The sequence below is a fragment of the Marmota monax genome, unplaced genomic scaffold (genome assembly GCF_021218885.2).
Source record: "Marmota monax isolate L192 unplaced genomic scaffold, Marmota_monax_Labrador192_F-V1.1 WCK01_AAM20220418_F8-fsc00207, whole genome shotgun sequence".
In the NCBI taxonomy this organism is placed as follows: domain Eukaryota; kingdom Metazoa; phylum Chordata; class Mammalia; order Rodentia; family Sciuridae; genus Marmota; species Marmota monax.
The window spans coordinates 541,677-553,625 of NW_026692713.1; positions in this window are offsets into that span (position 1 = coordinate 541,677).

The following is an 11,949-nucleotide window of genomic DNA, read 5'->3' on the forward strand; positions in this document are numbered from 1 at the left end:
TTCAATGTTACAGACCTAATGTGAACCTTCAGAGACGCCAATTCATTTACTCTTGGCACAATCCGGCTTCCTCTCTCAATATAAATGAAAGCGTGGAAGGCTTGTAAAGTTGACTCCAAATGCATCATGCATATCTACAAACTCTTAAAATCCAACATTTGGATGAGCTGCATGGCGATGGATCAGAAACACATGGAGTAGATTTTCTTTAAACTGCACCGAGGGCCTCTGAAATTAAGGGAAAAGAGCTTGGCATGGTCCATTGGGGAGTTATGGATCTCAGAGCACTTAAAGCATCAGCGAATGTTCCCCAGGCAGAAGATTCTTTGGCCCACTTCCCCAGACTCTCATTTCCCTCCCGTGGGAGCTGTTAAGGGAGAAAGGAAATGAGGAATTGAGGAGGAAGGGAGAGTATGGTGAGAAGGCCTTCAGGAAGGTAGATTGTGAACTTGGGAATTGTAAAGTCATGGGGACAATTTGAGAGGCTGGAGAAAGTTCAAGCAGATTCTTAAAATCTGTATCAGTAACCAGGTTCTCTTGGCTTCTCCCTCAGTGATTCAGGCAGAGTTCCTTCTGAGGTGGCCATGGATCTTGTAAGTGAATACATACATCATTTAGAAAATATCCACATTCTGGAGTGGCCAGAGCACGTAGAGTGATTGGAACCATGCGGACCATGTCCATGAACCTTGATAACACATAGGTTGTGATGCTGTATGCTATTACTTGGCTGAGGCTTGAAGACATGATCTGTTATTTTCCACCTGTTTATTTTTAACATAAATCCCTGTTGACTAAGCAAATTCTGTTTTGAAGACCTCAATTGATACTTTGAAATCAAGTCATCTTTTGACACCTAGCTAAGACCAGATCCCATATGATCAAGGTTAAATGACCCTCTGATACCGAAAAGGTCAAAAGGATCACAAGGTATATGGAAAGCATGTAGAAGACAGTCTCTGACTTGCTGGAGCACTTATAGGTCCAACAAACAGCCCGATGTCCCCTTACCATTGCGTGAGTCACCCTGATGCACAATCATCTGTCTACTTGTCTGTCTCTAGCACTGCACAGTGAGTCCCATCAGGACAATCTGATTCTTCTGTGTTGCCAGGTGGGAAGCTGTGGGAAGCAGCAGGCAGGGCACACATTTAGGTACAAGACTGACTGGGATTTCACAGCTCAGCCAGTCTTCTTCCAGCTTTGGGTGACTTCGTTGCTCACTGTGCTCCTGCCCTGCTCTTTATGGCATATGGTATGGGAAAAGCTGCTCAGTTCTCCTGGTCTCCCAGGTCAAAAGTCTGGGATTACACAATTTTCTTGAGCCTGTAGATTTTAAAATCAGCTCTCACTTTATCCTAGTCAAGCACCTGCAGCAGGAATCTGTGCTCTAAATGTGTCATATAATTTATCTCATATTTCCCTTTTCCAGGAGGATATAGGGAAAAGAAACACACATCTGGGACTGTGAACTAAGGTTAATAGGCATCCCAAGAATAAAAGGGGTTCTCCAATCTATGGTTCCTAGCTCTGTACCTCCAACTGCTGCCAAGTGGGGCTTCAGAAGTGAGGGAGGCATCTCACTCCCCACTCCAGAAGCATCAATTTTACAAGGAAGACAGAGACGTAAACACAAAATAATTGAAATACATGCAGGACAGGTCCATTCTTTAATTTGGGCATTGCTGTACTTTCTATTTTATAACAGTTTATAATAACTTTAATAATCACACAAAAGAGATAAAATGTTTAGGAAAGGACAATGTAATACATAAAACAGACAGATATACAGTGGAGTGAAGAGTTTAACTTAGGAAAGGCTTAGGAAAACAATATGATGATAGTGATAGAGGTGTCAGGCAGTTAGGTGGAAGGAGCCCCTTTGTGGGTATCTGGACATCAGGAGGGTAAGTCTCCACCCAGGAGAGAGGGCAGCCCCATCTAGGAACTAGGATCAATTCAGAGTTGCTGAAATGCTTAGGGCAAGCAAGGAAGGAAGCAAAGGAAAGATTAAGCCTTGATCAGAGAAGTCATGTGTGCCAGCTTCAATTTTTACCCTGAAGAGTTTAATAAAAGATAATCAAACCATGCCTGATTCAAGGGGCCACATTTCCATTTTAGAATTTATTTGGAGGATGTGGTAGGTGCATGGAGAGCAGCAGGGCCGGGATCAAGAGACAAACACAATCAGGGTTTATTTTTAACCTGCTTATAAAGGCTAACAGTAAGACAGCTATTTTGCTGATAGTCTGTGCAAGAAGTAATTGTGGATGCAGTGGCCCAGCTGGCATCTGCACCCCCTGAAGCCTCCTCGCTGTCTCTGTTCCCCACTGTGGGGAAGGGGCCCAGCAGGGCTTCAACAGGCCATCAATCTTCATTAAGTCCATCATTGTCTTCAAGAGAGTGGGCAGTGCTTGGAAGGACTGCTTGATGGAAGGCTGTGACCCCAGAATGTTTAGAAATAAAAGCTAATTGACCATAGGAAAATCAAACAGATACCGTCACTGGTGTTTCAGCTCCTGGGTGCTAGGACACGTCTCCCAGTCACACTTCTACCTCGTCCCCAACAATGGAGATGCTTCCCTCCCAGCTTTGGAACTACCCCAAAATATGACAGATGTCTCTTCATTGGGTGATCTTGCAGGGCAGAGTGGGATGCACAAGTGGGAGGGTGGGTGTCTGGGATGTGGGGCACAGCCAGCCCTTGGAGGCCCCTTGCTGCTCAGCCCAACCCACACAGACCCTCTGTCCCAACTTTCTGGCAATGATTTTTTTAAAAAAAGATTTACTGAAGTTTATTGACAAATAAAAATCTTCCATAGTTAAGGTATACAACTTGGTGTTTTGAGATACATATCCATTGTGAAATTATTTTCACAATCAAGCTAATTAACATACTCGTCACTTTACATTACCACTTTTTTTTTCTGTGTGTGTATGTGTATATGTGTGTATATATATTAGTAAAAGCACATAAAATTACCCTCAGCAAATTTTTCACTAAATTCTTCTTGTAGAAAGGAATTCAATGGTAGGGTATGCTAGATGTTGTATTATTCTCAGTGGATATTTGTTAGTGTCAAATTTAGTCTGAGAAGGCCCTCACTAGTATGCAAACTGTAAGCATAAATAGGAATGTACACTTATGACCATAGCTGAGTCTCAGCCAATCACAGAAGCCAAGCCTCAATCGCAGGCAATCAAATCTTTCAATGGAATTCAAAAAAGGCAAATCCCAAGCTGTGATCAATCAGAGTGTGTCTGTACCTCACTTCTAGTTTTTGCATATCACTTCTGTTTTCTTATCCTTAAATGTTTTTTGACTATGTGGCAGATGAGATATTTTTGAACTTGTTCTGGTTCTGATCACTAATTCAGGAATTGTTCCTTGTTCCATTAAACTCTTCTGAAATTAATTGTCTAATTTTTTTTCTTTTAATAATAGTATTCAATTTGTACAGAAGTTGATCATTGTTATGTGTTTTATCATTTATCATACATCACATAGTAAATATCCAAGGGCTGGGGGCTGGTGATTCATAGGCCCTCTAGCTGCTTGTGGTCACTATTGAGCCAATTGACCCAAGCAGAGGGCCCACAGAATGTTTTCCAGAAAAAAACAAATGTCTTACAACACACAATATAGTGTGTGTGTGTGTGTGTGTGTGTGTGTGTGGTGTTTGCATTCATGGAGAGGGGACATTCAAAAACAAAAGTTACAGGGGAACTCAAGGCTTCTAAGGATAGCAGAAAGAAGGGTGGATAGCATAGATTCTCAACTAACAAGACTGGGATTTCACCTTATAGTCAGGAAAACTGGAGCACAGACTTCTCAAGGTAGATTCAAATGCAATTTGAATTGATTTAGGTACTTGAGCATGATTGCTAAGGTATGGGACATCTGGAAAGACACGAGTACCCTGACCTTGCAGTGCTGACCATGGCAATTGCTAGTAGACTGTCTGGTCCAACATCCAGTGTTAAGTTCAAGGTCAGATTAAGTTAGAAATGCTCTGTTCCAACCATTGGGGGACTGCAATTCAAGATTGTTTGAGGGAAGGAGTTTGCATGAACCCCTATGAACCTTGAATTTCATATGCTGTGCACCATCTCACAATCCAAGACACCTCTAACTTTCAGCCCATTTTGTCAGTTTTGACATGTGCTGCATAGCATGATATTCAAAGCATGTCCCTTGGCAAGACCACATCTCCCCTCTGCTCATCTGATTTTTATGGGGCCACCTGAAGATGGTGAGTCATTTTTCAGTGTCTTACTTGACTCCATTGCATAAACATCCACTAAGCATTTTAGTCAGTCGGCACTTTTGGCACCAAGGATTGAGCAGAAACCAAACCAACTAGGAACAGTGCTATTTAAAGGGCCAAGGGCAGAGAAGACTCTGAAAGAAAGAGGCACCTCTGTACATCTTGTGGAATGGTATTAATGTGCATGCTTTATCAAGAGCTTCCTGTCATCTTCAGGAGCATAGGGTTCCTACCTGCTTTCCTGCCTCTCACCAAAAAGGCAATTTCCCAGACACAGACTTTCAAGCCCACCAGAATTTCCCTGGTTGTGGCTGTGAGATGGATCCCCAGAATGGGCAAATTGAACAAATTCAGAGGGGGAGAGGTGCTGCTGCTGATCAGAGGTGCACTATGAGACACACTGCCATGGAGGACCTTCCAAGAGAGTAACAACAGAGGTGGCTGGTAGGCCCAGATAGACCCACAGGCAGAGCTGCCTTAAGAGATATGGAAAATATCCTTGGCCCATTTATTGATTGGGTTATTTGGGTTTTTTTGGTGCTTAGTTTTTTGAGTTCTTTATATACCCTAGAAATTAGTGCTCTATCTGATGGGTGAGGGGTAAATATTTGCTCCCAAGATGAAGGCTATTCACTTCACAGATTGTTTCTTTTGCTGAGAAGAAACTTTTAGTTTGAATCCATCCCATTTATTGATTCTTGGTTTTAATTCTTGTGCTGTAGGAGTCTTATTAAGGAATTTGGGGCCTAATTCCACGTGATAAATATTAGGGCTTACTTTTTCTTCTATTAGACACAGAGTCTCTGGTTTAATTCCTAGTTCCTTGATCCACTTTGAGTTGAGTTTTGTGCATGGTGAGAGATAGGGGTTTAATTTCATTTTGTTGCATATGGATTTCCAGTTTTCCCAGCACCATTTGTTGAAGAGGCTATCTTTTATAGACACTTCTCAGAAGAGAATACAAATATATGAAATCAATCAATCAACAAATATATGAAAAAAAATGTTCATCATCTCTAGCAATTAGAGAAATGCAAATCAAAACTACTCTAAGATATCATCTCACTCCCACCAGAATGGCAGCAATTATGAAAACAAACAACAATAAGTGTTGGTGAGGATGTGGGGGAAAAGGTACACTCATACATTGCTGGTGGGACTGGAAATTGGTGCAGCCAATATGGAAAGCAGTATAGAGATTCCCTGGAGTACTGGGAATGGAGCCACCATTTCACCCAGCTATCCCTCTCCTCGGTCTATACGCAAAGGACTTAAAACAGCATACTACAGGGACACAGCCACATCAATGTTTATAGCAGCACAATTCACAATAGCTAAACTATGAAACCAACCTAGATGCCCTTCAAGAGATGAATGAATAAAAAATGTGGCATATATACACAATGGAATATTACTCAGCAATAAAAGAGAATTAAATTATGGCATTTGCAGGTAAATGGATGGCACTGGAGAAGATAATGCTAAGTGAAGTTAGCCAATCCCAAAAACAAATGCCTAATGTTTTCTCCAATACAAGGAGGCTGATTCATAGTGGGGTATGGAGGGGGAGCATGGGAGGAATAGACGAACTCTAGATAGATAGATGATGGGAATGTGATGGACATCATTATCCAAAGTACATGTATGAAGACACGAATTGGTGTGAACATACTTTATATACAATAAGAGATATGAAACATTGTGCTGTATATGTCTAATAAGAACTATAATGCATTCTGCTGCATTTATTTAAAACATCAATTTAAAAACATTTTAAAAAGAGAGGGAAAAGGAAACAAAAGGAAAGTGAATCTGCTGCCCCACAGGTAGAGGAGGAGGAAGCCTTCATCAGAAAGGCATCCTTCTGAGGGAGCCCAACTGTGTTGGAATATTCTTAGGAAAAGGGGACTCAAAAATATTGCATGATATTTTTATTTGCAGTATCCCAAAATAGAAGCGGACTAGAAAATGTCCTTGGCTTTGAAAAGTGCAAGAAAGGAATAGGGAGTGAAAGTGGGTAGGCAGCAACCCCTCCCATCCCCACCATGCACAGCGCCATAAGTTTGACCTCCAGTATCTGCTGAGAAGCCTGGTAGTTGGTACTAGAACTCCCATTACACATATGAGGAAAGAAAGATTTGGAGAAATTAAATAACTTGCCCAAACTCCAACAGTAGCAAGTGGTGGCACCTGGATCAGAGCAGACACCTGTGCTGTCACACCACACATGGCAACACCCACTAGAAGCAACTGCTATTCATTTTAGGATTGATAGATCGTGAGTTCCTTGATGCCTTTGGGGGAGCAGGTGCTGAAGCAAGGAATTGTTGCTGAAAGTCACTGGAGGACACATGTGAGAAAGGTACAGTCAACTCCAGATCCCTGTGAGGTTCATTCTGCTTTTGTCTGTGAACCTCTGGCCCCGTGCATCTGGCTTCTAAGGCATCACTGTGGACCAAACTGTGTCCTCCCCAACATTCACATGCTAAAGTCCTAAAAGTACCCAGACTATATATATTGGAGATAAAGTCTTCAAAGAAGCAATTCAAATTAAATTAGGTCATAAAAGAAAAGCCCATAAAACTGATGTTCTTATAAATGAGAAAGAGATACCAGATATGTCTCCCTCAATCTGCCTTAATCTGTATCTCTCTGTGTGTATCTCTCTCTTTTTCTCTCCCTCTCTCACTCTCTCCCTCCTTGTCTCTCTCTCCTTTCTTCCATGTGAGAGCACGGCACAGTAAGAAGATGATTAGATGATCTAGACAGAGACCTCACCAGAAAGAGAGCATCTTCAGAACATTCGGCTTGGACTTCCTAGCCTCTAGAATCGTGAGAAAATAGATTAGTACCCCTGTCCCTCCCACAATACACCACCAATCTCTCTATAATAGCCCAAACTAAGACAGACCCTTCCAACTGGGTGGGTATCCTCAGACTAAAGAGCTGATTAAAAACCCGGGCCCTCAAAAGGCTTCAGGATGGTGAGGTGGGCTTTGCTGCTGAACCCCTCACCCATCTCTGTTACCTCTGTAGACAACAGACCCATGTTATTTGAAAAAGGGAATTCCATTTTTAAAAAGACCACTTTCTTTTCTCTCTGCAAACTAACAGAAAGTTTATCAAAGTTTGTCCTGTTTCCTGGTCAATGCACTCTAGGTCTTGGATTTTTCAAGCCAAGGTTTTCCAGATGTAATCAGAGGACTTAACACACACATTCATGTTCAACTGTTCACCACTTAGGAAATTACCATCATGATGTGGCTTGTTAATGGATTTCATAGACCTCCCACTGACCTTTAGCTTATTGATGGAGAAAGCTACATAAGGTCAAAAAGAGTTTTGCTTTGGAATTATGGCCCAAACTTGCCACACACCATGAGTCAGCAGGAATCATCCAACGACAAAACCTTGAACTTTTCCATGCGACGCTCTCTCAAAATCATTGACTATCTTTTCAACTGTGTATCTAATCTATATAGGTGGCATCCTTCTATATGTTACCTCATAATCACCCATCCATCTATCATCATCTAAATATTATCTGTCAGTCATCTATCTACTTATCATCTGTCTATAATCTATTATCCATCAATATATCACCTATCTATCACTTATCAATCTATGTTTTTTGTTTCCTGAATTTCTAAAGAACTGACAATAAAAGTCACAGAAGTGAAAGCTTTCATAGCACCAGAAAAGATATATTAGCAGAATAGAATGGGCTGCCCTGGGTCTTTAATCATACTCCTATTTAATCATAACCATAATGTAATCATAAATGGAACAATCAAGATTTTTGAGAGAGCATCAACACTCTTAAATACATGGTCAACAAACCCTGTCTGTAGCCCTCCTAACTACTCCTCCCTGGGGCGCTGATCCACTGTCTCCTGGGTCTGTGGAAATTCCACGTTAGGTTGTGTTGCTCAATCATTAATCACTCAAAGTTGGGGGCTCTGCTCAGCCATTTACCATTTATTTTTCTGATTTTTAACTAAAAATTTTTTGGTTGATAGTAACTACTTTCCCTTCTTTTGGGGAAAAATATATGCTTCTAAAAAGCACTTACTGGGGGCTGGGGTTGTAGCTCAGTGGTGGAATGCTCGGCTAGCATGCATGAGGCACTGGTTCTATCCTCAGCACAACATAAAAAAAATGAAATAAAGATATTGTGTCCACCACCTACAACTAAAAAATAAATATTAAAAAAGCACTTACTGATATTTTGTTGGAGTTAAGAGAGGGAGCAGAGGTAAATGAACATGCTTTATGGGAAACCACTTGAGGGTATTTCTAGATCTGTAAAAACACTTTCTCATTACTCTTCGGGAAAAAATTACTAGAGGAGTACTACAAAACAATGAAAAGGGGATCCAATGATGAGGAGAAAATTGGTACTTTCAAGAAAATGAAGATATAAGTCTATGCTTAATACTGGGAAATTTGGGGACAGCAGCTAAGTTGCAGGTCAAGAAGCCAATTGACCCAAGCAGAAGGCCCACAGAATGTTTTCCAGAAAAAAAGCAAATGTCTTACAACACACAGTAAGATTTTAGGGCCAGTCTTAGTGACAAGATGAAGATAAAACATTCTTTTTTTATGCTAAGACGGGGAAGAGAACCATTTTTGGCATGTAAAAATTCCACTTGGGTAACACAGGTTTAGTGACAAAGGCTTATACCCCTTTTCTATGATCTTAATCCACCCTACTGGAATATTCTACAATAATAATAATGTAAAAATTCTTTTACTTATGTTTAGAATTAACACGGAACAGAAATTATCATCTTTCATAAATTCTAATAGTTCATTTTCTCACATTTTAGCCTCCCTGAAATCAGGATGTACTTTATAATCAATGTAGTATCATGGGCAGAAATTTTTTTTTTAATTTTGTAGAGCATGAACAATGGTGTATCTTATCATGTTAAATTTGATAAAATAGGAGTATTAAAGTATTATGAACATTAACAGTTTGATATAAGAGTGGAATTGACAGGAAGAATTGACAAATGGAGAAAAAAAGGAAAAAAAAGACAGGGAGAGCAGTGGTCTTCAAACCTTAGTACACAGAGACAAAGAAAAGATCAAGACATAGCTCTGAGCATACTTTAAAGTCATGAAACTAAAAGAACTGAAGGAGAACTAAAATCATTATATATAAGTAACGTTTGGGATGAGCAAAATCTGACATATGTAATTTAAATTTTCTATATTTTTAACCTGAGGGGGTGGAGATAAGAGATTCTTGAGAGTTGGCAGATGAAGAAATAAGGTTCTGAACATAATTTAGGGCTATGAAGTTTGTAGCCAGGAAAAGCAAAAGCAGAAAGTTACCAAAGTTATTACCCTTGGAGAGTGTAGTGGGAGGGAAAAGGGAGACTTTTATCCTGTATTTTTAGTATTGTTTGCATTTTACCACTAAGTATATCACTATTGTAAAATTAAGGCTTTGGAAAAATATATACTAACTCTGGAAAGTGACTCCCAAACTTATTTGTTAATTATTGTATGCCATTAACAGGTAAGGTGAATACATAACTTTCTGATATGGAGAATGTAATGTAAATAAGGCAATATAAGAAGGAGAAAGTAATATAAATAAGTTCCCATCTTTTTCTAGGAAGATCATGGGGTGTACTATGCAAATCTAGCCATAACCCAAACAGCCAGGCATGACAGCTATGCATTACTTCAACAAATCTCAGATTCAAGTTATAGTTTTTTGTAGACAATCCCCAAGGAGATTATAAAGAAATATCTCTCTAAATAAATCACTCCCTCAAACGTAGGCTTACAATCCCTGGGAAGCCCCACTGTTCAAATTTAAATTTGGAATGCTTTGTGGAGATTCCTTTTCCTAGTTATTAGCTTATACCACTTGCTGTGAACATTTTTAAGATTAATAAAACTATTGTGTCCATTTAGTACGGATTATGTATGTTAGGGATTTGGTCATCCATAATAGTTTGCATTTTCTAGTGTACCCCAAATTGATTTTTATGGAGGAATATGGAACATACACCCAATATCCCTAGGCAAGGACCCAGGTGTGAATCATGGTTGGGCATTTGTTTTCTTAGGAGGTGGTCAACATTTTCTCCACTCAACTTCTTAACAAAGTTTTTGGGTCTGTTTTGATGAGCAACTGAGAGCCACTGCCCACCCTGTAGAAAATAGTCTTCAATTTGCTAGCATATGATAGGGATGATCTCTTTAAAGAATCACCAGTTATTTTATCCTTTCTAGTATTGTGAACTCTATGTCTAGTAAAGTCATCTTAGCAAGGAGTCAGGCACCTGGAACTCACAGAAAATCAATGCTACTGAATTGCTTTGCTGGGTGACTCTGTTTATCAAGACTGAGAAGTTGCTTTATGGAAAAAACTAATAGACTTAGTTCATTAGGACTTCATTCATTATCTCACAGTACAGTTTCTTTGAAAAGACTACCTACCACGTGAGAACATGTTAAAGTTATTCTTTGTGACTCTGAAATGCACAATATAATATTATTTATCATATTAATCATACCACAGAAAGTCACAAGTATTTGAAGTGATGAACATGTTAATTAGCTTAAGCTAGTTTGTCCACATTTTATTCATAAAGCATGACTTTATATCCCACAAATTTATACAACTATAATTTGTCAATTTAAAATAAAAAATAGATATAATATATATTTTTTGAAAAACCAGTCTATTGGGCTTAATTCTCATCTTGTGTTGGTACCCAGAACAGCTGAGACTATTGTGGAGACTTGTTCTCCTCCATCTTATGACCTCTGCAAACTGTGGAGACACTCGGTGCCATTCTTGGTGGGTATGCTGTATCGTCTTCCATTATTCCTGGATTCATATTCTGTCTTCTTTGCTTTTCTTCTTTCTTTTATATTTATGTTATTTTATTCAACTTTAGGTATCCTTATAAGTCACCTTAACCTTTTCAAAATAAGAGTGAAAATATATGGATAACTAAGAAAAACCCTCATACCAAATCCATAAGGTAGTCATCCTTGTTCCCATTTCATAGATAAGCAAACTAATGACCAGAGACTGAGTTAGTCAAGAAATTGTGACTGGAACCGTTTCTGTCTGCTTGGCATTCCTTATCTTCATAAGAGTCTGTCAAATCCTCAAGAGCAATGCTGCTTCCCAGAGGTTGCAAGGAAATTGGGTGAAGGGACAATTCCGTTCTTTGGCTAGGTTACAAATCCAACGTCTACCATGCATGCTGTACTTCCAGGCCACAATATGAGTAAAGCCAACTGTCTGCACAGGTAGCAGCCTGACCATACTGGGCTGCTCCTCCTGGTTCCTACAGGACAACATTGACGGAGCCTGACTAGAGGCCAAGGGGCTGCTATCTGAGCTTCCTACAATGCAATACCCTGAAACCCCTCAGGGCCTCAGTGCTTCCTTCCTCCAGCTCCTCACAACCTTACTCAGTCCTCCCTTCTGCCTCTGTGTGTTCCCTGACTTCGCTTGGAATTCCTGGGACTCTGGATCTGCCTGTGCAGCTAGGAGAGAGAGAAAGAGAATTTTGATGTTCTTCCTAGGCTTGCACAAATTCACCTCTTGTGGATCCACAGAGGTGCATATGAGGAGAGCACACAGGATACCTCAGCCTCTTAAGCCCACAGGATCTTCCTTGTGGCCAGCATTCCCATGCGGAGT